This window comes from Hyla sarda, unplaced genomic scaffold, assembly GCF_029499605.1.
Source record: "Hyla sarda isolate aHylSar1 unplaced genomic scaffold, aHylSar1.hap1 scaffold_3013, whole genome shotgun sequence".
Lineage (NCBI taxonomy): Eukaryota > Metazoa > Chordata > Amphibia > Anura > Hylidae > Hyla > Hyla sarda.
Window position 1 is genome coordinate 1 of NW_026609731.1, and position 25,652 is coordinate 25,652.

General features: G+C 46.2%; 12 non-coding genes across 12 annotated transcripts; all 12 read left to right on the forward strand.

The window, feature by feature from the left end:
- The first annotated feature begins 129 nt into the window (after positions 1-129).
- Positions 130-320, forward strand: LOC130327669 (U2 spliceosomal RNA). Its single transcript, XR_008871997.1, has one exon. It is a non-coding gene; the product is annotated as a U2 spliceosomal RNA (small nuclear RNA).
- A 2,098-nt stretch (positions 321-2,418) lies between these two features.
- On the forward strand, positions 2,419-2,609 carry LOC130327677 (U2 spliceosomal RNA). The gene has a single exon (XR_008872005.1). It is a non-coding gene; the product is annotated as a U2 spliceosomal RNA (small nuclear RNA).
- Positions 2,610-4,705: 2,096 nt separating this feature from the next.
- On the forward strand, positions 4,706-4,896 carry LOC130327678 (U2 spliceosomal RNA). Its single transcript, XR_008872006.1, has one exon. It is a non-coding gene; the product is annotated as a U2 spliceosomal RNA (small nuclear RNA).
- Positions 4,897-6,989: 2,093 nt separating this feature from the next.
- LOC130327680 (U2 spliceosomal RNA) lies at positions 6,990-7,180 on the forward strand. Its single transcript, XR_008872007.1, has one exon. It is a non-coding gene; the product is annotated as a U2 spliceosomal RNA (small nuclear RNA).
- A 2,095-nt stretch (positions 7,181-9,275) lies between these two features.
- LOC130327681 (U2 spliceosomal RNA) lies at positions 9,276-9,466 on the forward strand. The gene has a single exon (XR_008872008.1). It is a non-coding gene; the product is annotated as a U2 spliceosomal RNA (small nuclear RNA).
- A 2,093-nt stretch (positions 9,467-11,559) lies between these two features.
- Positions 11,560-11,750, forward strand: LOC130327670 (U2 spliceosomal RNA). Its single transcript, XR_008871998.1, has one exon. It is a non-coding gene; the product is annotated as a U2 spliceosomal RNA (small nuclear RNA).
- Positions 11,751-13,841: 2,091 nt separating this feature from the next.
- On the forward strand, positions 13,842-14,032 carry LOC130327671 (U2 spliceosomal RNA). Its single transcript, XR_008871999.1, has one exon. It is a non-coding gene; the product is annotated as a U2 spliceosomal RNA (small nuclear RNA).
- A 2,085-nt stretch (positions 14,033-16,117) lies between these two features.
- Positions 16,118-16,308, forward strand: LOC130327672 (U2 spliceosomal RNA). The gene has a single exon (XR_008872000.1). It is a non-coding gene; the product is annotated as a U2 spliceosomal RNA (small nuclear RNA).
- Positions 16,309-18,406: 2,098 nt separating this feature from the next.
- LOC130327673 (U2 spliceosomal RNA) lies at positions 18,407-18,597 on the forward strand. The gene has a single exon (XR_008872001.1). It is a non-coding gene; the product is annotated as a U2 spliceosomal RNA (small nuclear RNA).
- Positions 18,598-20,691: 2,094 nt separating this feature from the next.
- On the forward strand, positions 20,692-20,882 carry LOC130327674 (U2 spliceosomal RNA). Its single transcript, XR_008872002.1, has one exon. It is a non-coding gene; the product is annotated as a U2 spliceosomal RNA (small nuclear RNA).
- Positions 20,883-22,968: 2,086 nt separating this feature from the next.
- On the forward strand, positions 22,969-23,159 carry LOC130327675 (U2 spliceosomal RNA). The gene has a single exon (XR_008872003.1). It is a non-coding gene; the product is annotated as a U2 spliceosomal RNA (small nuclear RNA).
- A 2,087-nt stretch (positions 23,160-25,246) lies between these two features.
- Positions 25,247-25,437, forward strand: LOC130327676 (U2 spliceosomal RNA). The gene has a single exon (XR_008872004.1). It is a non-coding gene; the product is annotated as a U2 spliceosomal RNA (small nuclear RNA).
- The last annotated feature ends 215 nt before the right edge of the window (positions 25,438-25,652 follow it).

Below are 25,652 nucleotides of genomic sequence, written 5' to 3' on the forward strand. Positions count from 1 at the left end.
TGTGTGTACTGGTGGTTGACTGCCCCCCAGCCCAGAGTGTGCATGGAAAATTGTCTGGCAGCCTCCCTGACAGCAAGCAGTGATAGTGCCCATGAAGGGGACCTTGTTGGGCCCGCCCCTTTCACGGTTATCGCTTCTCGGCCTTTTGGCTAAGATCAAGTGTAGTATCTGTTCTTATCAGTTTAATATCTGATACGTCCCCTATCTGGGGACCATATATTAAATGGATTTTTGAGAACGGGGGCTGATTTCGAAGCTTGCTTCCGTCGCCCTATGCATTGACCCGATATGGCAGTATCTTCGGGTACAGTGCACCACCCCCTTACAGGGTTAAAAAGAAAGATTCCTACTTTCATTGCTACCTGCTTGCTGGCTAGCCAGCTAGCCAGCCCTGTGGGCCTTGCTGCTGCTGCTTCTGCAGCCAAAAAACAAAAGGTGGTGCTGCTGCTGCTTCTGCTGCTTCTGCTTCTGCTTGTGTCTGGCCGCTGTTGGAGCGTCCAGGCACAGGACTTCTGCTGCTGCTGACTAAATGGCCTCCTTAATTGGATCATTTGAGTAGCCAGCACACCTGTGCAGGTAGGGCATGACATGATAGGCAGCTGCCTTGATAGCGGGTGGGTGCTGAATGTTCCTAATTGACAAAATAAGATTAATGCTTATGAAGAAATATAAAATCTCATCCCTTCCCCAATATCGCGCCACACCCCTACCCCTTAATTCCCTGGTTGAACTTGATGGACATATGTCTTTTTTCGACCGTACTAACTATGTAACTATGTAACATAACATGGGGGGGGGGGGTCTCCTGGCTGTTCACACAGGTGTGTCATTGCTGTACATTGACCATGCATTGCTTCTGTGGTATTGCAAAGGCAAAGACAAATGCTTCCAGCCATCCATTGCACTAATGGATTGGTCATCAGCTGGCTGTCTATGTCCCGCATCAATATAGACCAAAGTACAGAGGGTTAGGCTATGCTATTGTGCACCTACCTGATGCATCAGAAGGTGCGAGGCCCTTGCTAAATTCTGTGCACAGACTTTGAGATCTATGCTTTAGACTGTATCTAAACCTGCTCCAACATGGACTGACATTCTGGCCTACTTTCAGCCGATGCGACTTGTCTGTCGCTGAACAGTCGCTTTTTATGTATTCAGCACCTATGTATAATGTTGTAAAAATGCTCTAGAAGCTAAAGTCGCAGAAATGTCGCACATATTTGGCCTGCAACTTTCTGTGCGACAAATTCAGACAGGAAAAATCAGTATAAATCCTTAGAAAATTATCCCCCAGTGTCTCCATCTGCTGGCGGTATTGAATAAGCATTGCTGCACTGATGGGGTATGCATTAGACGAAAAAAAAGAAGAAAAAGAAGAATAATACGCCCAGAAAAGAGGCGAAAAGGAGAAAAACGTAAAAAAACGTGAAAAAAAAGTAAGAGGAAGAGAAGGGAAAAAAAGGTGGAAATGGGTTTAAAAGTGATTTCGGCGGAGAAATATATATATATATATATATATATATATATATATATATATATATATACGCGCACACACACACATATATATAAACGTATTCTCCGTTGAGATATTGCAGCCGCTGCTGTGTCCAGGCCCAGGAGCCTTAGCACTGTGCTATGATGTCACTCAATACCACTGACATCACTAGGTGTAAACAACATCTCTCCTTTGCTGTGTATGTGACTATGGAGCTGTTTGGTGATGTCGTCTATTACGGCCTTCATAGAAGCAACAGGAGATTGTTGCATCCATCTAGAACCCTCAGAACTACAGTGCTATGATGTCACTCACTTCCACAGGCCTTGCAGAGTGTAAACAACAACAACCCAGCTTTGTTGTGTATGTAACCATAGGGATTTGTGATGTCACCTAGAACCTTCACAGCAGCGACAGCTTTATGAGGAGCATCAGCACTGCTCTGCCTGAGCAGAACCATCACCGCCATAGGTTGTCAAATAACCCGGATTTAACCCACACAGGTAAGTCCAATGGGGTGCAGGCATGTCCTCTATGCTTACAGCTTCCCGTGGGTGTTGGTTTGATACCGTTTGGGGACAGCCAAGGAGGCATCTGCAGGCAACAAAGGTAGGTGTGTGCTTGTGTGGTGTGTTTCCTATGCAGATCCTAAGCCCAGTGTCACATGCAAGTAGGAGGAGTAAGAAGGGTTCCTGGCAAATCCGGGTTATGGATTGCATTTAAAAAGGCCCCGTGGGAGTGCAATGGGCCCCTGTCTTGCTGCTTAGCAATAATGGTATGGGTTTAGGTTCTGCTGTGTGTACTGGTGGTTGACTGCCCCCCAGCCCAGAGTGTGCATGGAAAATTGTCTGGCAGCCTCCCTGACAGCAAGCAGTGATAGTGCCCATGAAGGGGACCTTGTTGGGCCCGCCCCTTTCACGGTTATCGCTTCTCGGCCTTTTGGCTAAGATCAAGTGTAGTATCTGTTCTTATCAGTTTAATATCTGATACGTCCCCTATCTGGGGACCATATATTAAATGGATTTTTGAGAACGGGGGCTGATTTCGAAGCTTGCTTCCGTCGCCCTATGCATTGACCCGATATGGCAGTATCTTCGGGTACAGTGCACCACCCCCTTACAGGGTTAAAAAGAAAGATTCCTACTTTCATTGCTACCTGCTTGCTGGCTAGCCAGCTAGCCAGCCCTGTGGGCCTTGCTGCTGCTGCTTCTGCAGCCCAAAAAACAAAAGGTGGTGCTGCTGCTGCTTCTGCTGCTTCTGCTTCTGCTTGTGTCTGGCCGCTGTTGGAGCGTCCAGGCACAGGACTTCTGCTGCTGCTGACTAAATGGCCTCCTTAATTGGATCATTTGAGTAGCCAGCACACCTGTGCAGGTAGGGCATGACATGATAGGCAGCTGCCTTGATAGCGGGTGGGTGCTGAATGTTCCTAATTGACAAAATAAGATTAATGCTTATTGAAGAAATATAAAATCTCATCCCTTCCCCAATATCGCGCCACACCCCTACCCCTTAATTCCCTGGTTGAACTTGATGGACATATGTCTTTTTTCGACCGTACTAACTATGTAACTATGTAACATAACATGGGGGGGGGGTCTCCTGGCTGTTCACACAGGTGTGTCATTGCTGTACATTGACCATGCATTGCTTCTGTGGTATTGCAAAGGCAAAGACAAATGCTTCCAGCCATCCATTGCACTAATGGATTGGTCATCAGCTGGCTGTCTATGTCCCGCATCAATATAGACCAAAGTACAGAGGGTTAGGCTATGCTATTGTGCACCTACCTGATGCATCAGAAGGTGCGAGGCCCTTGCTAAATTCTGTGCACAGACTTTGAGATCTATGCTTTAGACTGTATCTAAACCTGCTCCAACATGGACTGACATTCTGGCCTACTTTCAGCCGATGCGACTTGTCTGTCGCTGAACAGTCGCTTTTTATGTATTCAGCACCTATGTATAATGTTGTAAAAATGCTCTAGAAGCTAAAGTCGCAGAAATGTCGCACATATTTGGCCTGCAACTTTCTGTGCGACAAATTCAGACAGGAAAAATCAGTATAAATCCTTAGAAAATTATCCCCCAGTGTCTCCATCTGCTGGCGGTATTGAATAAGCATTGCTGCACTGATGGGGTATGCATTAGACGAAAAAAAAGAAGAAAAAGAAGAATAATACGCCCAGAAAAGAGGCGAAAAGGAGAAAAACGTAAAAAAACGTGAAAAAAAAGTAAGAGGAAGAGAAGGGAAAAAAAGGTGGAAATGGGTTTAAAAGTGATTTCGGCGGAGAATTATATATATATATATATATATATATATATATATATATATATATACGCGCACACACACACATATATATAAACGTATTCTCCGTTGAGATATTGCAGCCGCTGCTGTGTCCAGGCCCAGGAGCCTTAGCACTGTGCTATGATGTCACTCAATACCACTGACATCACTAGGTGTAAACAACATCTCTCCTTTGCTGTGTATGTGACTATGGAGCTGTTTGGTGATGTCGTCTATTACGGCCTTCATAGAAGCAACAGGAGATTGTTGCATCCATCTAGAACCCTCAGAACTACAGTGCTATGATGTCACTCACTTCCACAGGCCTTGCAGAGTGTAAACAACAACAACCCAGCTTTGTTGTGTATGTAACCATAGGGATTTGTGATGTCACCTAGAACCTTCACAGCAGCGACAGCTTTATGAGGAGCATCAGCACTGCTCTGCCTGAGCAGAACCATCACCGCCATAGGTTGTCAAATAACCCGGATTTAACCCACACAGGTAAGTCCAATGGGGTGCAGGCATGTCCTCTATGCTTACAGCTTCCCGTGGGTGTTGGTTTGATACCGTTTGGGGACAGCCAAGGAGGCATCTGCAGGCAACAAAGGTAGGTGTGTGCTTGTGTGTGTGTTTCCTATGCAGATCCTAAGCCCAGTGTCACATGCAAGTAGGAGGAGTAAGAAGGGTTCCTGGCAAATCCGGGTTATGGATTGCATTTAAAAAGGCCCCGTGGGAGTGCAATGGGCCCCTGTCTTGCTGCTTAGCAATAATGGTATGGGTTTAGGTTCTGCTGTGGTGTACTGGTGGTTGACTGCCCCCCAGCCCAGAGTGTGCATGGAAAATTGTCTGGCAGCCTCCCTGACAGCAAGCAGTGATAGTGCCCATGAAGGGGACCTTGTTGGGCCCGCCCCTTTCACGGTTATCGCTTCTCGGCCTTTTGGCTAAGATCAAGTGTAGTATCTGTTCTTATCAGTTTAATATCTGATACGTCCCCTATCTGGGGACCATATATTAAATGGATTTTTGAGAACGGGGGCTGATTTCGAAGCTTGCTTCCGTCGCCCTATGCATTGACCCGATATGGCAGTATCTTCGGGTACAGTGCACCACCCCCTTACAGGGTTAAAAAGAAAGATTCCTACTTTCATTGCTACCTGCTTGCTGGCTAGCCAGCTAGCCAGCCCTGTGGGCCTTGCTGCTGCTGCTTCTGCAGCCAAAAAACAAAAGGTGGTGCTGCTGCTGCTTCTGCTGCTTCTGCTTCTGCTTGTGTCTGGCCGCTGTTGGAGCGTCCAGGCACAGGACTTCTGCTGCTGCTGACTAAATGGCCTCCTTAATTGGATCATTTGAGTAGCCAGCACACCTGTGCAGGTAGGGCATGACATGATAGGCAGCTGCCTTGATAGCGGGTGGGTGCTGAATGTTCCTAATTGACAAAATAAGATTAATGCTTATGAAGAAATATAAAATCTCATCCCTTCCCCAATATCGCGCCACACCCCTACCCCTTAATTCCCTGGTTGAACTTGATGGACATATGTCTTTTTTCGACCGTACTAACTATGTAACTATGTAACATAACATGGGGGGGGGGGTCTCCTGGCTGTTCACACAGGTGTGTCATTGCTGTACATTGACCATGCATTGCTTCTGTGGTATTGCAAAGGCAAAGACAAATGCTTCCAGCCATCCATTGCACTAATGGATTGGTCATCAGCTGGCTGTCTATGTCCCGCATCAATATAGACCAAAGTACAGAGGGTTAGGCTATGCTATTGTGCACCTACCTGATGCATCAGAAGGTGCGAGGCCCTTGCTAAATTCTGTGCACAGACTTTGAGATCTATGCTTTAGACTGTATCTAAACCTGCTCCAACATGGACTGACATTCTGGCCTACTTTCAGCCGATGCGACTTGTCTGTCGCTGAACAGTCGCTTTTTATGTATTCAGCACCTATGTATAATGTTGTAAAAATGCTCTAGAAGCTAAAGTCGCAGAAATGTCGCACATATTTGGCCTGCAACTTTCTGTGCGACAAATTCAGACAGGAAAAATCAGTATAAATCCTTAGAAAATTATCCCCCAGTGTCTCCATCTGCTGGCGGTATTGAATAAGCATTGCTGCACTGATGGGGTATGCATTAGACGAAAAAAAAGAAGAAAAAGAAGAATAATACGCCCAGAAAAGAGGCGAAAAGGAGAAAAACGTAAAAAAACGTGAAAAAAAAGTAAGAGGAAGAGAAGGGAAAAAAAAGGTGGAAATGGGTTTAAAAGTGATTTCGGCGGAGAAATATATATATATATATATATATATATATATATATATATATATACGCGCACACACACACATATATATAAACGTATTCTCCGTTGAGATATTGCAGCCGCTGCTGTGTCCAGGCCCAGGAGCCTTAGCACTGTGCTATGATGTCACTCAATACCACTGACATCACTAGGTGTAAACAACATCTCTCCTTTGCTGTGTATGTGACTATGGAGCTGTTTGGTGATGTCGTCTATTACGGCCTTCATAGAAGCAACAGGAGATTGTTGCATCCATCTAGAACCCTCAGAACTACAGTGCTATGATGTCACTCACTTCCACAGGCCTTGCAGAGTGTAAACAACAACAACCCAGCTTTGTTGTGTATGTAACCATAGGGATTTGTGATGTCACCTAGAACCTTCACAGCAGCGACAGCTTTATGAGGAGCATCAGCACTGCTCTGCCTGAGCAGAACCATCACCGCCATAGGTTGTCAAATAACCCGGATTTAACCCACACAGGTAAGTCCAATGGGGTGCAGGCATGTCCTCTATGCTTACAGCTTCCCGTGGGTGTTGGTTTGATACCGTTTGGGGACAGCCAAGGAGGCATCTGCAGGCAACAAAGGTAGGTGTGTGCTTGTGTGTGTGTTTCCTATGCAGATCCTAAGCCCAGTGTCACATGCAAGTAGGAGGAGTAAGAAGGGTTCCTGGCAAATCCGGGTTATGGATTGCATTTAAAAAGGCCCCGTGGGAGTGCAATGGGCCCCTGTCTTGCTGCTTAGCAATAATGGTATGGGTTTAGGTTCTGCTGTGTGTACTGGTGGTTGACTGCCCCCCAGCCCAGAGTGTGCATGGAAAATTGTCTGGCAGCCTCCCTGACAGCAAGCAGTGATAGTGCCCATGAAGGGGACCTTGTTGGGCCCGCCCCTTTCACGGTTATCGCTTCTCGGCCTTTTGGCTAAGATCAAGTGTAGTATCTGTTCTTATCAGTTTAATATCTGATACGTCCCCTATCTGGGGACCATATATTAAATGGATTTTTGAGAACGGGGGCTGATTTCGAAGCTTGCTTCCGTCGCCCTATGCATTGACCCGATATGGCAGTATCTTCGGGTACAGTGCACCACCCCCTTACAGGGTTAAAAAGAAAGATTCCTACTTTCATTGCTACCTGCTTGCTGGCTAGCCAGCTAGCCAGCCCTGTGGGCCTTGCTGCTGCTGCTTCTGCAGCCAAAAAACAAAAGGTGGTGCTGCTGCTGCTTCTGCTGCTTCTGCTTCTGCTTGTGTCTGGCCGCTGTTGGAGCGTCCAGGCACAGGACTTCTGCTGCTGCTGACTAAATGGCCTCCTTAATTGGATCATTTGAGTAGCCAGCACACCTGTGCAGGTAGGGCATGACATGATAGGCAGCTGCCTTGATAGCGGGTGGGTGCTGAATGTTCCTAATTGACAAAATAAGATTAATGCTTATGAAGAAATATAAAATCTCATCCCTTCCCCAATATCGCGCCACACCCCTACCCCTTAATTCCCTGGTTGAACTTGATGGACATATGTCTTTTTTCGACCGTACTAACTATGTAACTATGTAACATAACATGGGGGGGGGGTCTCCTGGCTGTTCACACAGGTGTGTCATTGCTGTACATTGACCATGCATTGCTTCTGTGGTATTGCAAAGGCAAAGACAAATGCTTCCAGCCATCCATTGCACTAATGGATTGGTCATCAGCTGGCTGTCTATGTCCCGCATCAATATAGACCAAAGTACAGAGGGTTAGGCTATGCTATTGTGCACCTACCTGATGCATCAGAAGGTGCGAGGCCCTTGCTAAATTCTGTGCACAGACTTTGAGATCTATGCTTTAGACTGTATCTAAACCTGCTCCAACATGGACTGACATTCTGGCCTACTTTCAGCCGATGCGACTTGTCTGTCGCTGAACAGTCGCTTTTTATGTATTCAGCACCTATGTATAATGTTGTAAAAATGCTCTAGAAGCTAAAGTCGCAGAAATGTCGCACATATTTGGCCTGCAACTTTCTGTGCGACAAATTCAGACAGGAAAAATCAGTATAAATCCTTAGAAAATTATCCCCCAGTGTCTCCATCTGCTGGCGGTATTGAATAAGCATTGCTGCACTGATGGGGTATGCATTAGACGAAAAAAAAGAAGAAAAAGAAGAATAATACGCCCAGAAAAGAGGCGAAAAGGAGAAAAACGTAAAAAAACGTGAAAAAAAAGTAAGAGGAAGAGAAGGGAAAAAAAGGTGGAAATGGGTTTAAAAGTGATTTCGGCGGAGAAATATATATATATATATATATATATATATATATATATATATATATATACGCGCACACACACACATATATATAAACGTATTCTCCGTTGAGATATTGCAGCCGCTGCTGTGTCCAGGCCCAGGAGCCTTAGCACTGTGCTATGATGTCACTCAATACCACTGACATCACTAGGTGTAAACAACATCTCTCCTTTGCTGTGTATGTGACTATGGAGCTGTTTGGTGATGTCGTCTATTACGGCCTTCATAGAAGCAACAGGAGATTGTTGCATCCATCTAGAACCCTCAGAACTACAGTGCTATGATGTCACTCACTTCCACAGGCCTTGCAGAGTGTAAACAACAACAACCCAGCTTTGTTGTGTATGTAACCATAGGGATTTGTGATGTCACCTAGAACCTTCACAGCAGCGACAGCTTTATGAGGAGCATCAGCACTGCTCTGCCTGAGCAGAACCATCACCGCCATAGGTTGTCAAATAACCCGGATTTAACCCACACAGGTAAGTCCAATGGGGTGCAGGCATGTCCTCTATGCTTACAGCTTCCCGTGGGTGTTGGTTTGATACCGTTTGGGGACAGCCAAGGAGGCATCTGCAGGCAACAAAGGTAGGTGTGTGCTTGTGTGTGTGTTTCCTATGCAGATCCTAAGCCCAGTGTCACATGCAAGTAGGAGGAGTAAGAAGGGTTCCTGGCAAATCCGGGTTATGGATTGCATTTAAAAAGGCCCCGTGGGAGTGCAATGGGCCCCTGTCTTGCTGCTTAGCAATAATGGTATGGGTTTAGGTTCTGCTGTGTGTACTGGTGGTTGACTGCCCCCCAGCCCAGAGTGTGCATGGAAAATTGTCTGGCAGCCTCCCTGACAGCAAGCAGTGATAGTGCCCATGAAGGGGACCTTGTTGGGCCCGCCCCTTTCACGGTTATCGCTTCTCGGCCTTTTGGCTAAGATCAAGTGTAGTATCTGTTCTTATCAGTTTAATATCTGATACGTCCCCTATCTGGGGACCATATATTAAATGGATTTTTGAGAACGGGGGCTGATTTCGAAGCTTGCTTCCGTCGCCCTATGCATTGACCCGATATGGCAGTATCTTCGGGTACAGTGCACCACCCCCTTACAGGGTTAAAAAGAAAGATTCCTACTTTCATTGCTACCTGCTTGCTGGCTAGCCAGCTAGCCAGCCCTGTGGGCCTTGCTGCTGCTGCTTCTGCAGCCAAAAAACAAAAGGTGGTGCTGCTGCTGCTTCTGCTGCTTCTGCTTCTGCTTGTGTCTGGCCGCTGTTGGAGCGTCCAGGCACAGGACTTCTGCTGCTGCTGACTAAATGGCCTCCTTAATTGGATCATTTGAGTAGCCAGCACACCTGTGCAGGTAGGGCATGACATGATAGGCAGCTGCCTTGATAGCGGGTGGGTGCTGAATGTTCCTAATTGACAAAATAAGATTAATGCTTATGAAGAAATATAAAATCTCATCCCTTCCCCAATATCGCGCCACACCCCTACCCCTTAATTCCCTGGTTGAACTTGATGGACATATGTCTTTTTTCGACCGTACTAACTATGTAACTATGTAACATAACATGGGGGGGGGGTCTCCTGGCTGTTCACACAGGTGTGTCATTGCTGTACATTGACCATGCATTGCTTCTGTGGTATTGCAAAGGCAAAGACAAATGCTTCCAGCCATCCATTGCACTAATGGATTGGTCATCAGCTGGCTGTCTATGTCCCGCATCAATATAGACCAAAGTACAGAGGGTTAGGCTATGCTATTGTGCACCTACCTGATGCATCAGAAGGTGCGAGGCCCTTGCTAAATTCTGTGCACAGACTTTGAGATCTATGCTTTAGACTGTATCTAAACCTGCTCCAACATGGACTGACATTCTGGCCTACTTTCAGCCGATGCGACTTGTCTGTCGCTGAACAGTCGCTTTTTATGTATTCAGCACCTATGTATAATGTTGTAAAAATGCTCTAGAAGCTAAAGTCGCAGAAATGTCGCACATATTTGGCCTGCAACTTTCTGTGCGACAAATTCAGACAGGAAAAATCAGTATAAATCCTTAGAAAATTATCCCCCAGTGTCTCCATCTGCTGGCGGTATTGAATAAGCATTGCTGCACTGATGGGGTATGCATTAGACGAAAAAAAAGAAGAAAAAGAAGAATAATACGCCCAGAAAAGAGGCGAAAAGGAGAAAAACGTAAAAAAACGTGAAAAAAAAGTAAGAGGAAGAGAAGGGAAAAAAAGGTGGAAATGGGTTTAAAAGTGATTTCGGCGGAGAAATATATATATATATATATATATATATATATATATATATATATATACGCGCACACACACACATATATATAAACGTATTCTCCGTTGAGATATTGCAGCCGCTGCTGTGTCCAGGCCCAGGAGCCTTAGCACTGTGCTATGATGTCACTCAATACCACTGACATCACTAGGTGTAAACAACATCTCTCCTTTGCTGTGTATGTGACTATGGAGCTGTTTGGTGATGTCGTCTATTACGGCCTTCATAGAAGCAACAGGAGATTGTTGCATCCATCTAGAACCCTCAGAACTACAGTGCTATGATGTCACTCACTTCCACAGGCCTTGCAGAGTGTAAACAACAACAACCCAGCTTTGTTGTGTATGTAACCATAGGGATTTGTGATGTCACCTAGAACCTTCACAGCAGCGACAGCTTTATGAGGAGCATCAGCACTGCTCTGCCTGAGCAGAACCATCACCGCCATAGGTTGTCAAATAACCCGGATTTAACCCACACAGGTAAGTCCAATGGGGTGCAGGCATGTCCTCTATGCTTACAGCTTCCCGTGGGTGTTGGTTTGATACCGTTTGGGGACAGCCAAGGAGGCATCTGCAGGCAACAAAGGTAGGTGTGTGCTTGTGTGTGTGTTTCCTATGCAGATCCTAAGCCCAGTGTCACATGCAAGTAGGAGGAGTAAGAAGGGTTCCTGGCAAATCCGGGTTATGGATTGCATTTAAAAAGGCCCCGTGGGAGTGCAATGGGCCCCTGTCTTGCTGCTTAGCAATAATGGTATGGGTTTAGGTTCTGCTGTGTGTACTGGTGGTTGACTGCCCCCCAGCCCAGAGTGTGCATGGAAAATTGTCTGGCAGCCTCCCTGACAGCAAGCAGTGATAGTGCCCATGAAGGGGACCTTGTTGGGCCCGCCCCTTTCACGGTTATCGCTTCTCGGCCTTTTGGCTAAGATCAAGTGTAGTATCTGTTCTTATCAGTTTAATATCTGATACGTCCCCTATCTGGGGACCATATATTAAATGGATTTTTGAGAACGGGGGCTGATTTCGAAGCTTGCTTCCGTCGCCCTATGCATTGACCCGATATGGCAGTATCTTCGGGTACAGTGCACCACCCCCTTACAGGGTTAAAAAGAAAGATTCCTACTTTCATTGCTACCTGCTTGCTGGCTAGCCAGCTAGCCAGCCCTGTGGGCCTTGCTGCTGCTGCTTCTGCAGCCAAAAAACAAAAGGTGGTGCTGCTGCTGCTTCTGCTGCTTCTGCTTCTGCTTGTGTCTGGCCGCTGTTGGAGCGTCCAGGCACAGGACTTCTGCTGCTGCTGACTAAATGGCCTCCTTAATTGGATCATTTGAGTAGCCAGCACACCTGTGCAGGTAGGGCATGACATGATAGGCAGCTGCCTTGATAGCGGGTGGGTGCTGAATGTTCCTAATTGACAAAATAAGATTAATGCTTATGAAGAAATATAAAATCTCATCCCTTCCCCAATATCGCGCCACACCCCTACCCCTTAATTCCCTGGTTGAACTTGATGGACATATGTCTTTTTTCGACCGTACTAACTATGTAACTATGTAACATAACATGGGGGGGGGGTCTCCTGGCTGTTCACACAGGTGTGTCATTGCTGTACATTGACCATGCATTGCTTCTGTGGTATTGCAAAGGCAAAGACAAATGCTTCCAGCCATCCATTGCACTAATGGATTGGTCATCAGCTGGCTGTCTATGTCCCGCATCAATATAGACCAAAGTACAGAGGGTTAGGCTATGCTATTGTGCACCTACCTGATGCATCAGAAGGTGCGAGGCCCTTGCTAAATTCTGTGCACAGACTTTGAGATCTATGCTTTAGACTGTATCTAAACCTGCTCCAACATGGACTGACATTCTGGCCTACTTTCAGCCGATGCGACTTGTCTGTCGCTGAACAGTCGCTTTTTATGTATTCAGCACCTATGTATAATGTTGTAAAAATGCTCTAGAAGCTAAAGTCGCAGAAATGTCGCACATATTTGGCCTGCAACTTTCTGTGCGACAAATTCAGACAGGAAAAATCAGTATAAATCCTTAGAAAATTATCCCCCAGTGTCTCCATCTGCTGGCGGTATTGAATAAGCATTGCTGCACTGATGGGGTATGCATTAGACGAAAAAAAAGAAGAAAAAGAAGAATAATACGCCCAGAAAAGAGGCGAAAAGGAGAAAAACGTAAAAAAACGTGAAAAAAAAGTAAGAGGAAGAGAAGGGAAAAAAAGGTGGAAATGGGTTTAAAAGTGATTTCGGCGGAGAAATATATATATATATATATATATATATATATATATATATATATACGCGCACACACACACATATATATAAACGTATTCTCCGTTGAGATATTGCAGCCGCTGCTGTGTCCAGGCCCAGGAGCCTTAGCACTGTGCTATGATGTCACTCAATACCACTGACATCACTAGGTGTAAACAACATCTCTCCTTTGCTGTGTATGTGACTATGGAGCTGTTTGGTGATGTCGTCTATTACGGCCTTCATAGAAGCAACAGGAGATTGTTGCATCCATCTAGAACCCTCAGAACTACAGTGCTATGATGTCACTCACTTCCACAGGCCTTGCAGAGTGTAAACAACAACAACCCAGCTTTGTTGTGTATGTAACCATAGGGATTTGTGATGTCACCTAGAACCTTCACAGCAGCGACAGCTTTATGAGGAGCATCAGCACTGCTCTGCCTGAGCAGAACCATCACCGCCATAGGTTGTCAAATAACCCGGATTTAACCCACACAGGTAAGTCCAATGGGGTGCAGGCATGTCCTCTATGCTTACAGCTTCCCGTGGGTGTTGGTTTGATACCGTTTGGGGACAGCCAAGGAGGCATCTGCAGGCAACAAAGGTAGGTGTGTGCTTGTGTGTGTGTTTCCTATGCAGATCCTAAGCCCAGTGTCACATGCAAGTAGGAGGAGTAAGAAGGGTTCCTGGCAAATCCGGGTTATGGATTGCATTTAAAAAGGCCCCGTGGGAGTGCAATGGGCCCCTGTCTTGCTGCTTAGCAATAATGGTATGGGTTTAGGTTCTGCTGTGTGTACTGGTGGTTGACTGCCCCCCAGCCCAGAGTGTGCATGGAAAATTGTCTGGCAGCCTCCCTGACAGCAAGCAGTGATAGTGCCCATGAAGGGGACCTTGTTGGGCCCGCCCCTTTCACGGTTATCGCTTCTCGGCCTTTTGGCTAAGATCAAGTGTAGTATCTGTTCTTATCAGTTTAATATCTGATACGTCCCCTATCTGGGGACCATATATTAAATGGATTTTTGAGAACGGGGGCTGATTTCGAAGCTTGCTTCCGTCGCCCTATGCATTGACCCGATATGGCAGTATCTTCGGGTACAGTGCACCACCCCCTTACAGGGTTAAAAAGAAAGATTCCTACTTTCATTGCTACCTGCTTGCTGGCTAGCCAGCTAGCCAGCCCTGTGGGCCTTGCTGCTGCTGCTTCTGCAGCCAAAAAACAAAAGGTGGTGCTGCTGCTGCTTCTGCTGCTTCTGCTTCTGCTTGTGTCTGGCCGCTGTTGGAGCGTCCAGGCACAGGACTTCTGCTGCTGCTGACTAAATGGCCTCCTTAATTGGATCATTTGAGTAGCCAGCACACCTGTGCAGGTAGGGCATGACATGATAGGCAGCTGCCTTGATAGCGGGTGGGTGCTGAATGTTCCTAATTGACAAAATAAGATTAATGCTTATGAAGAAATATAAAATCTCATCCCTTCCCCAATATCGCGCCACACCCCTACCCCTTAATTCCCTGGTTGAACTTGATGGACATATGTCTTTTTTCGACCGTACTAACTATGTAACTATGTAACATAACATGGGGGGGGGGTCTCCTGGCTGTTCACACAGGTGTGTCATTGCTGTACATTGACCATGCATTGCTTCTGTGGTATTGCAAAGGCAAAGACAAATGCTTCCAGCCATCCATTGCACTAATGGATTGGTCATCAGCTGGCTGTCTATGTCCCGCATCAATATAGACCAAAGTACAGAGGGTTAGGCTATGCTATTGTGCACCTACCTGATGCATCAGAAGGTGCGAGGCCCTTGCTAAATTCTGTGCACAGACTTTGAGATCTATGCTTTAGACTGTATCTAAACCTGCTCCAACATGGACTGACATTCTGGCCTACTTTCAGCCGATGCGACTTGTCTGTCGCTGAACAGTCGCTTTTTATGTATTCAGCACCTATGTATAATGTTGTAAAAATGCTCTAGAAGCTAAAGTCGCAGAAATGTCGCACATATTTGGCCTGCAACTTTCTGTGCGACAAATTCAGACAGGAAAAATCAGTATAAATCCTTAGAAAATTATCCCCCAGTGTCTCCATCTGCTGGCGGTATTGAATAAGCATTGCTGCACTGATGGGGTATGCATTAGACGAAAAAAAAGAAGAAAAAGAAGAATAATACGCCCAGAAAAGAGGCGAAAAGGAGAAAAACGTAAAAAAACGTGAAAAAAAAGTAAGAGGAAGAGAAGGGAAAAAAAGGTGGAAATGGGTTTAAAAGTGATTTCGGCGGAGAAATATATATATATATATATATATATATATATATATATATACGCGCACACACACACATATATATAAACGTATTCTCCGTTGAGATATTGCAGCCGCTGCTGTGTCCAGGCCCAGGAGCCTTAGCACTGTGCTATGATGTCACTCAATACCACTGACATCACTAGGTGTAAACAACATCTCTCCTTTGCTGTGTATGTGACTATGGAGCTGTTTGGTGATGTCGTCTATTACGGCCTTCATAGAAGCAACAGGAGATTGTTGCATCCATCTAGAACCCTCAGAACTACAGTGCTATGATGTCACTCACTTCCACAGGCCTTGCAGAGTGTAAACAACAACAACCCAGCTTTGTTGTGTATGTAACCATAGGGATTTGTGATGTCACCTAGAACCTTCACAGCAGCGACAGCTTTATGAGGAGCATCAGCACTGCTCTGCCTGAGCAGAACCATCACCGCCATAGGTTGTCAAATAACCCGGATTTAACCCACACAGGTAAGTCCAATGGGGTGCAGGCATGTCCTCTATGCTTACAGCTTCCCGTGGGTGTTGGTTTGATACCGTTTGGGGACAGCCAAGGAGGCATCTGCAGGCAACAAAGGTAGGTGTGTGCTTGAGTGTGTTTCCTATGCAGATCCTAAGCCCAGTGTCACATGCAAGTAGGAGGAGTAAGAAGGGTTCCTGGCAAATCCGGGTTATGGATTGCATTTAAAAAGGCCCCGTGGGAGTGCAATGGGCCCCTGTCTTGCTGCTTAGCAATAATGGTATGGGTTTAGGTTCTGCTGTGTGTACTGGTGGTTGACTGCCCCCCAGCCCAGAGTGTGCATGGAAAATTGTCTGGCAGCCTCCCTGACAGCAAGCAGTGATAGTGCCCATGAAGGGGACCTTGTTGGGCCCGCCCCTTTCACGGTTATCGCTTCTCGGCCTTTTGGCTAAGATCAAGTGTAGTATCTGTTCTTATCAGTTTAATATCTGATACGTCCCCTATCTGGGGACCATATATTAAATGGATTTTTGAGAACGGGGGCTGATTTCGAAGCTTGCTTCCGTCGCCCTATGCATTGACCCGATATGGCAGTATCTTCGGGTACAGTGCACCACCCCCTTACAGGGTTAAAAAGAAAGATTCCTACTTTCATTGCTACCTGCTTGCTGGCTAGCCAGCTAGCCAGCCCTGTGGGCCTTGCTGCTGCTGCTTCTGCAGCCAAAAAACAAAAGGTGGTGCTGCTGCTGCTTCTGCTGCTTCTGCTTCTGCTTGTGTCTGGCCGCTGTTGGAGCGTCCAGGCACAGGACTTCTGCTGCTGCTGACTAAATGGCCTCCTTAATTGGATCATTTGAGTAGCCAGCACACCTGTGCAGGTAGGGCATGACATGATAGGCAGCTGCCTTGATAGCGGGTGGGTGCTGAATGTTCCTAATTGACAAAATAAGATTAATGCTTATGAAGAAATATAAAATCTCATCCCTTCCCCAATATCGCGCCACACCCCTACCCCTTAATTCCCTGGTTGAACGTGATGGACATATGTCTTTTTTCGACCGTACTAACTATGTAACTATGTAACATAACATGGGGGGGGGGGGGTCTCCTGGCTGTTCACACAGGTGTGTCATTGCTGTACATTGACCATGCATTGCTTCTGTGGTATTGCAAAGGCAAAGACAAATGCTTCCAGCCATCCATTGCACTAATGGATTGGTCATCAGCTGGCTGTCTATGTCCCGCATCAATATAGACCAAAGTACAGAGGGTTAGGCTATGCTATTGTGCACCTACCTGATGCATCAGAAGGTGCGAGGCCCTTGCTAAATTCTGTGCACAGACTTTGAGATCTATGCTTTAGACTGTATCTAAACCTGCTCCAACATGGACTGACATTCTGGCCTACTTTCAGCCGATGCGACTTGTCTGTCGCTGAACAGTCGCTTTTTATGTATTCAGCACCTATGTATAATGTTGTAAAAATGCTCTAGAAGCTAAAGTCGCAGAAATGTCACACATATTTGGCCTGCAACTTTCTGTGCGACAAATTCAGACAGGAAAAATCAGTATAAATCCTTAGAAAATTATCCCCCAGTGTCTCCATCTGCTGGCGGTATTGAATAAGCATTGCTGCACTGATGGGGTATGCATTAGACGAAAAAAAAGAAGAAAAAGAAGAATAATACGCCCAGAAAAGAGGCGAAAAGGAGAAAAACGTAAAAAAACGTGAAAAAAAAGTAAGAGGAAGAGAAGGGAAAAAAAGGTGGAAATGGGTTTAAAAGTGATTTCGGCGGAGAAATATATATATATATATATATATATATATATATATATATATATATATATGCGCACACACACACATAGATATAAACGTATTCTCCGTTGAGATATTGCAGCCGCTGCTGTGTCCAGGCCCAGGAGCCTTAGCACTGTGCTGTGATGTCACTCAATACCACTGACATCACTAGGTGTAAACAACATCTCTCCTTTGCTGTGTATGTGACTATGGAGCTGTTTGGTGATGTCGTCTATTACGGCCTTCATAGAAGCAACAGGAGATTGTTGCATCCATCTTGAACCCTCAGAACTACAGTGCTATGATGTCACTCACTTCCACAGGCCTTGCAGAGTGTAAACAACAACAACCCAGCTTTGTTGTGTATGTAACCAAAGGGATTTGTGATGTCACCTAGAACCTTCACAGCAGCGACAGCTTTATGAGGAGCATCAGCACTGCTCTGCCTGAGCAGAACCATCACCGCCATAGGTTGTCAAATAACCCGGATTTAACCCACACAGGTAAGTCCAATGGGGTGCAGGCATGTCCTCTATGCTTACAGCTTCCCGTGGGTGTTGGTTTGATACCGTTTGGGGACAGCCAAGGAGGCATCTGCAGGCAACAAAGGTAGGTGTGTGCTTGTGTGTGTGTTTCCTATGCAGATCCTAAGCCCAGTGTCACATGCAAGTAGGAGGAGTAAGAAGGGTTCCTGGCAAATCCGGGTTATGGATTGCATTTAAAAAGGCCCCGTGGGAGTGCAATGGGCCCCTGTCTTGCTGCTTAGCAATAATGGTATGGGTTTAGGTTCTGCTGTGTGTACTGGTGGTTGACTGCCCCCCAGCCCAGAGTGTGCATGGAAAATTGTCTGGCAGCCTCCCTGACAGCAAGCAGTGATAGTGCCCATGAAGGGGACCTTGTTGGGCCCGCCCCTTTCACGGTTATCGCTTCTCGGCCTTTTGGCTAAGATCAAGTGTAGTATCTGTTCTTATCAGTTTAATATCTGATACGTCCCCTATCTGGGGACCATATATTAAATGGATTTTTGAGAACGGGGGCCGATTTCGAAGCTTGCTTCCGTCGCCCTATGCATTGACCCGATATGGCAGTATCTTCGGGTACAGTGCACCACCCCCTTACAGGGTTAAAAAGAAAGATTCCTACTTTCATTGCTACCTGCTTGCTGGCTAGCCAGCTAGCCAGCCCTGTGGGCCTTGCTGCTGCTGCAGCCAATAAACAAAAGGTGGTGCTGCTGCTGCTTCTGCTGCTTCTGCTTCTGCTTGTGTCTGGCCCCTGTTGGAGCGTCCAGGCACAGGACTTCTGCTGCTGCTGACTAAATGGCCTCCTTAATTGGATCATTTGAGTAGCCAGCACACCTGTGCAGGTAGGGCATGACATGATAGGCAGCTGCCTTGATAGCGGGTGGGTGCTGAATGTTCCTAATTGACAAAATAAGATTAATGCTTATGAAGAAATATAAAATCTCATCCCTTCCCCAATATCGCGCCACACCCCTACCCCTTAATTCCCTGGTTGAACGTGATGGACATATGTCTTTTTTCGACCGTACTAACTATGTAACTATGTAACATAACATGGGGGGGGGGGGGTCTCCTGGCTGTTCACACAGGTGTGTCATTGCTGTACATTGACCATGCATTGCTTCTGTGGTATTGCAAAGGCAAAGACAAATGCTTCCAGCCATCCATTGCACTAATGGATTGGTCATCAGCTGGCTGTCTATGTCCCGCATCAATATAGACCAAAGTACAGAGGGTTAGGCTATGCTATTGTGCACCTACCTGATGCATCAGAAGGTGCGAGGCCCTTGCTAAATTCTGTGCACAGACTTTGAGATCTATGCTTTAGACTGTATCTAAACCTGCTCCAACATGGACTGACATTCTGGCCTACTTTCAGCCGATGCGACTTGTCTGTCGCTGAACAGTCGCTTTTTATGTATTCAGCACCTATGTATAATGTTGTAAAAATGCTCTAGAAGCTAAAGTCGCAGAAATGTCACACATATTTGGCCTGCAACTTTCTGTGCGACAAATTCAGACAGGAAAAATCAGTATAAATCCTTAGAAAATTATCCCCCAGTGTCTCCATCTGCTGGCGGTATTGAATAAGCATTGCTGCACTGATGGGGTATGCATTAGACGAAAAAAAAGAAGAAAAAGAAGAATAATACGCCCAGAAAAGAGGCGAAAAGGAGAAAAACGTAAAAAAACGTGAAAAAAAAGTAAGAGGAAGAGAAGGGAAAAAAAGGTGGAAATGGGTTTAAAAGTGATTTCGGCGGAGAAATATATATATATATATATATATATATATATATATATATATATATATATATGCGCACACACACACATAGATATAAACGTATTCTCCGTTGAGATATTGCAGCCGCTGCTGTGTCCAGGCCCAGGAGCCTTAGCACTGTGCTGTGATGTCACTCAATACCACTGACATCACTAGGTGTAAACAACATCTCTCCTTTGCTGTGTATGTGACTATGGAGCTGTTTGGTGATGTCGTCTATTACGGCCTTCATAGAAGCAACAGGAGATTGTTGCATCCATCTTGAACCCTCAGAACTACAGTGCTATGATGTCACTCACTTCCACAGGCCTTGCAGAGTGTAAACAACAACAACCCAGCTTTGTTGTGTATGTAACCAAAGGGATTTGTGATGTCACCTAGAACCTTCACAGCAGCGACAGCTTTATGAGGAGCATCAGCACTGCTCTGCCTGAGCAGAACCATCACCGCCATAGGTTGTCAAATAACCCGGATTTAACCCACACAGGTAAGTCCAATGGGGTGCAGGCATGTCCTCTATGCTTACAGCTTCCCGTGGGTGTTGGTTTGATACCGTTTGGGGACAGCCAAGGAGGCATCTGCAGGCAACAAAGGTAGGTGTGTGCTTGTGTGTGTGTTTCCTATGCAGATCCTAAGCCCAGTGTCACATGCAAGTAGGAGGAGTAAGAAGGGTTCCTGGCAAATCCGGGTTATGGATTGCATTTAAAAAGGCCCCGTGGGAGTGCAATGGGCCCCTGTCTTGCTGCTTAGCAATAATGGTATGGGTTTAGGTTCTGCTGTGTGTACTGGTGGTTGACTGCCCCCCAGCCCAGAGTGTGCATGGAAAATTGTCTGGCAGCCTCCCTGACAGCAAGCAGTGATAGTGCCCATGAAGGGGACCTTGTTGGGCCCGCCCCTTTCACGGTTATCGCTTCTCGGCCTTTTGGCTAAGATCAAGTGTAGTATCTGTTCTTATCAGTTTAATATCTGATACGTCCCCTATCTGGGGACCATATATTAAATGGATTTTTGAGAACGGGGGCCGATTTCGAAGCTTGCTTCCGTCGCCCTATGCATTGACCCGATATGGCAGTATCTTCGGGTACAGTGCACCACCCCCTTACAGGGTTAAAAAGAAAGATTCCTACTTTCATTGCTACCTGCTTGCTGGCTAGCCAGCTAGCCAGCCCTGTGGGCCTTGCTGCTGCTGCAGCCAATAAACAAAAGGTGGTGCTGCTGCTGCTTCTGCTGCTTCTGCTTCTGCTTGTGTCTGGCCCCTGTTGGAGCGTCCAGGCACAGGACTTCTGCTGCTGCTGACTAAATGGCCTCCTTAATTGGATCATTTGAGTAGCCAGCACACCTGTGCAGGTAGGGCATGACATGATAGGCAGCTGCCTTGATAGCGGGTGGGTGCTGAATGTTCCTAATTGACAAAATAAGATTAATGCTTATGAAGAAATATAAAATCTCATCCCTTCCCCAATATCGCGCCACACCCCTACCCCTTAATTCCCTGGTTGAACGTGATGGACATATGTCTTTTTTCGACCGTACTAACTATGTAACTATGTAACATAACATGGGGGGGGGGGGGGGTCTCCTGGCTGTTCACACAGGTGTGTCATTGCTGTACATTGACCATGCATTGCTTCTGTGGTATTGCAAAGGCAAAGACAAATGCTTCCAGCCATCCATTGCACTAATGGATTGGTCATCAGCTGGCTGTCTATGTCCCGCATCAATATAGACCAAAGTACAGAGGGTTAGGCTATGCTATTGTGCACCTACCTGATGCATCAGAAGGTGCGAGGCCCTTGCTAAATTCTGTGCACAGACTTTGAGATCTATGCTTTAGACTGTATCTAAACCTGCTCCAACATGGACTGACATTCTGGCCTACTTTCAGCCGATGCGACTTGTCTGTCGCTGAACAGTCGCTTTTTATGTATTCAGCACCTATGTATAATGTTGTAAAAATGCTCTAGAAGCTAAAGTCGCAGAAATGTCACACATATTTGGCCTGCAACTTTCTGTGCGACAAATTCAGACAGGAAAAATCAGTATAAATCCTTAGAAAATTATCCCCCAGTGTCTCCATCTGCTGGCGGTATTGAATAAGCATTGCTGCACTGATGGGGTATGCATTAGACGAAAAAAAAGAAGAAAAAGAAGAATAATACGCCCAGAAAAGAGGCGAAAAGGAGAAAAACGTAAAAAAACGTGAAAAAAAAGTAAGAGGAAGAGAAGGGAAAAAAAGGTGGAAATGGGTTTAAAAGTGATTTCGGCGGAGAAATATATATATATATATATATATATATATATATATATATATGCGCACACACACACATAGATATAAACGTATTCTCCGTTGAGATATTGCAGCCGCTGCTGTGTCCAGGCCCAGGAGCCTTAGCACTGTGCTGTGATGTCACTCAATACCACTGACATCACTAGGTGTAAACAACATCTCTCCTTTGCTGTGTATGTGACTATGGAGCTGTTTGGTGATGTCGTCTATTACGGCCTTCATAGAAGCAACAGGAGATTGTTGCATCCATCTTGAACCCTCAGAACTACAGTGCTATGATGTCACTCACTTCCACAGGCCTTGCAGAGTGTAAACAACAACAACCCAGCTTTGTTGTGTATGTAACCAAAGGGATTTGTGATGTCACCTAGAACCTTCACAGCAGCGACAGCTTTATGAGGAGCATCAGCACTGCTCTGCCTGAGCAGAACCATCACCGCCATAGGTTGTCAAATAACCCGGATTTAACCCACACAGGTAAGTCCAATGGGGTGCAGGCATGTCCTCTATGCTTACAGCTTCCCGTGGGTGTTGGTTTGATACCGTTTGGGGACAGCCAAGGAGGCATCTGCAGGCAACAAAGGTAGGTGTGTGCTTGTGTGTGTGTTTCCTATGCAGATCCTAAGCCCAGTGTCACATGCAAGTAGGAGGAGTAAGAAGGGTTCCTGGCAAATCCGGGTTATGGATTGCATTTAAAAAGGCCCCGTGGGAGTGCAATGGGCCCCTGTCTTGCTGCTTAGCAATAATGGTATGGGTTTAGGTTCTGCTGTGTGTACTGGTGGTTGACTGCCCCCCAGCCCAGAGTGTGCATGGAAAATTGTCTGGCAGCCTCCCTGACAGCAAGCAGTGATAGTGCCCATGAAGGGGACCTTGTTGGGCCCGCCCCTTTCACGGTTATCGCTTCTCGGCCTTTTGGCTAAGATCAAGTGTAGTATCTGTTCTTATCAGTTTAATATCTGATACGTCCCCTATCTGGGGACCATATATTAAATGGATTTTTGAGAACGGGGGCCGATTTCGAAGCTTGCTTCCGTCGCCCTATGCATTGACCCGATATGGCAGTATCTTCGGGTACAGTGCACCACCCCCTTACAGGGTTAAAAAGAAAGATTCCTACTTTCATTGCTACCTGCTTGCTGGCTAGCCAGCTAGCCAGCCCTGTGGGCCTTGCTGCTGCTGCAGCCAATAAACAAAAGGTGGTGCTGCTGCTGCTTCTGCTGCTTCTGCTTCTGCTTGTGTCTGGCCCCTGTTGGAGCGTCCAGGCACAGGACTTCTGCTGCTGCTGACTAAATGGCCTCCTTAATTGGATCATTTGAGTAGCCAGCACACCTGTGCAGGTAGGGCATGACATGATAGGCAGCTGCCTTGATAGCGGGTGGGTGCTGAATGTTCCTAATTGACAAAATAAGATTAATGCTTATGAAGAAATATAAAATCTCATCCCTTCCCCAATATCGCGCCACACCCCTACCCCTTAATTCCCTGGTTGAACGTGATGGACATATGTCTTTTTTCGACCGTACTAACTATGTAACTATGTAACATAACATGGGGGGGGGGGGGGTCTCCTGGCTGTTCACACAGGTGTGTCATTGCTGTACATTGACCATGCATTGCTTCTGTGGTATTGCAAAGGCAAAGACAAATGCTTCCAGCCATCCATTGCACTAATGGATTGGTCATCAGCTGGCTGTCTATGTCCCGCATCAATATAGACCAAAGTACAGAGGGTTAGGCTATGCTATTGTGCACCTACCTGATGCATCAGAAGGTGCGAGGCCCTTGCTAAATTCTGTGCACAGACTTTGAGATCTATGCTTTAGACTGTATCTAAACCTGCTCCAACATGGACTGACATTCTGGCCTACTTTCAGCCGATGCGACTTGTCTGTCGCTGAACAGTCGCTTTTTATGTATTCAGCACCTATGTATAATGTTGTAAAAATGCTCTAGAAGCTAAAGTCGCAGAAATGTCACACATATTTGGCCTGCAACTTTCTGTGCGACAAATTCAGACAGGAAAAATCAGTATAAATCCTTAGAAAATTATCCCCCAGTGTCTCCATCTGCTGGCGGTATTGAATAAGCATTGCTGCACTGATGGGGTATGCATTAGACGAAAAAAAAGAAGAAAAAGAAGAATAATACGCCCAGAAAAGAGGCGAAAAGGAGAAAAACGTAAAAAAACGTGAAAAAAAAGTAAGAGGAAGAGAAGGGAAAAAAAGGTGGAAATGGGTTTAAAAGTGATTTCGGCGGAGAAATATATATATATATATATATATATATATATATATATATATATGCGCACACACACACATAGATATAAACGTATTCTCCGTTGAGATATTGCAGCCGCTGCTGTGTCCAGGCCCAGGAGCCTTAGCACTGTGCTGTGATGTCACTCAATACCACTGACATCACTAGGTGTAAACAACATCTCTCCTTTGCTGTGTATGTGACTATGGAGCTGTTTGGTGATGTCGTCTATTACGGCCTTCATAGAAGCAACAGGAGATTGTTGCATCCATCTTGAACCCTCAGAACTACAGTGCTATGATGTCACTCACTTCCACAGGCCTTGCAGAGTGTAAACAACAACAACCCAGCTTTGTTGTGTATGTAACCAAAGGGATTTGTGATGTCACCTAGAACCTTCACAGCAGCGACAGCTTTATGAGGAGCATCAGCACTGCTCTGCCTGAGCAGAACCATCACCGCCATAGGTTGTCAAATAACCCGGATTTAACCCACACAGGTAAGTCCAATGAGGTGCAGGCATGTCCTCTATGCTTACAGCTTCCCGTGGGTGTTGGTTTGATACCGTTTGGGGACAGCCAAGGAGGCATCTGCAGGCAACAAAGGTAGGTGTGTGCTTGTGTGTGTGTTTCCTATGCAGATCCTAAGCCCAGTGTCACATGCAAGTAGGAGGAGTAAGAAGGGTTCCTGGCAAATCCGGGTTATGGATTGCATTTAAAAAGGCCCCGTGGGAGTGCAATGGGCCCCTGTCTTGCTGCTTAGCAATAATGGTATGGGTTTAGGTTCTGCTGTGTGTACTGGTGGTTGACTGCCCCCCAGCCCAGAGTGTGCATGGAAAATTGTCTGGCAGCCTCCCTGACAGCAAGCAGTGATAGTGCCCATGAAGGGGACCTTGTTGGGCCCGCCCCTTTCACGGTTATCGCTTCTCGGCCTTTTGGCTAAGATCAAGTGTAGTATCTGTTCTTATCAGTTTAATATCTGATACGTCCCCTATCTGGGGACCATATATTAAATGGATTTTTGAGAACGGGGGCCGATTTCGAAGCTTGCTTCCGTCGCCCTATGCATTGACCCGATATGGCAGTATCTTCGGGTACAGTGCACCACCCCCTTACAGGGTTAAAAAGAAAGATTCCTACTTTCATTGCTACCTGCTTGCTGGCTAGCCAGCTAGCCAGCCCTGTGGGCCTTGCTGCTGCTGCAGCCAATAAACAAAAGGTGGTGCTGCTGCTGCTTCTGCTGCTTCTGCTTCTGCTTGTGTCTGGCCCCTGTTGGAGCGTCCAGGCACAGGACTTCTGCTGCTGCTGACTAAATGGCCTCCTTA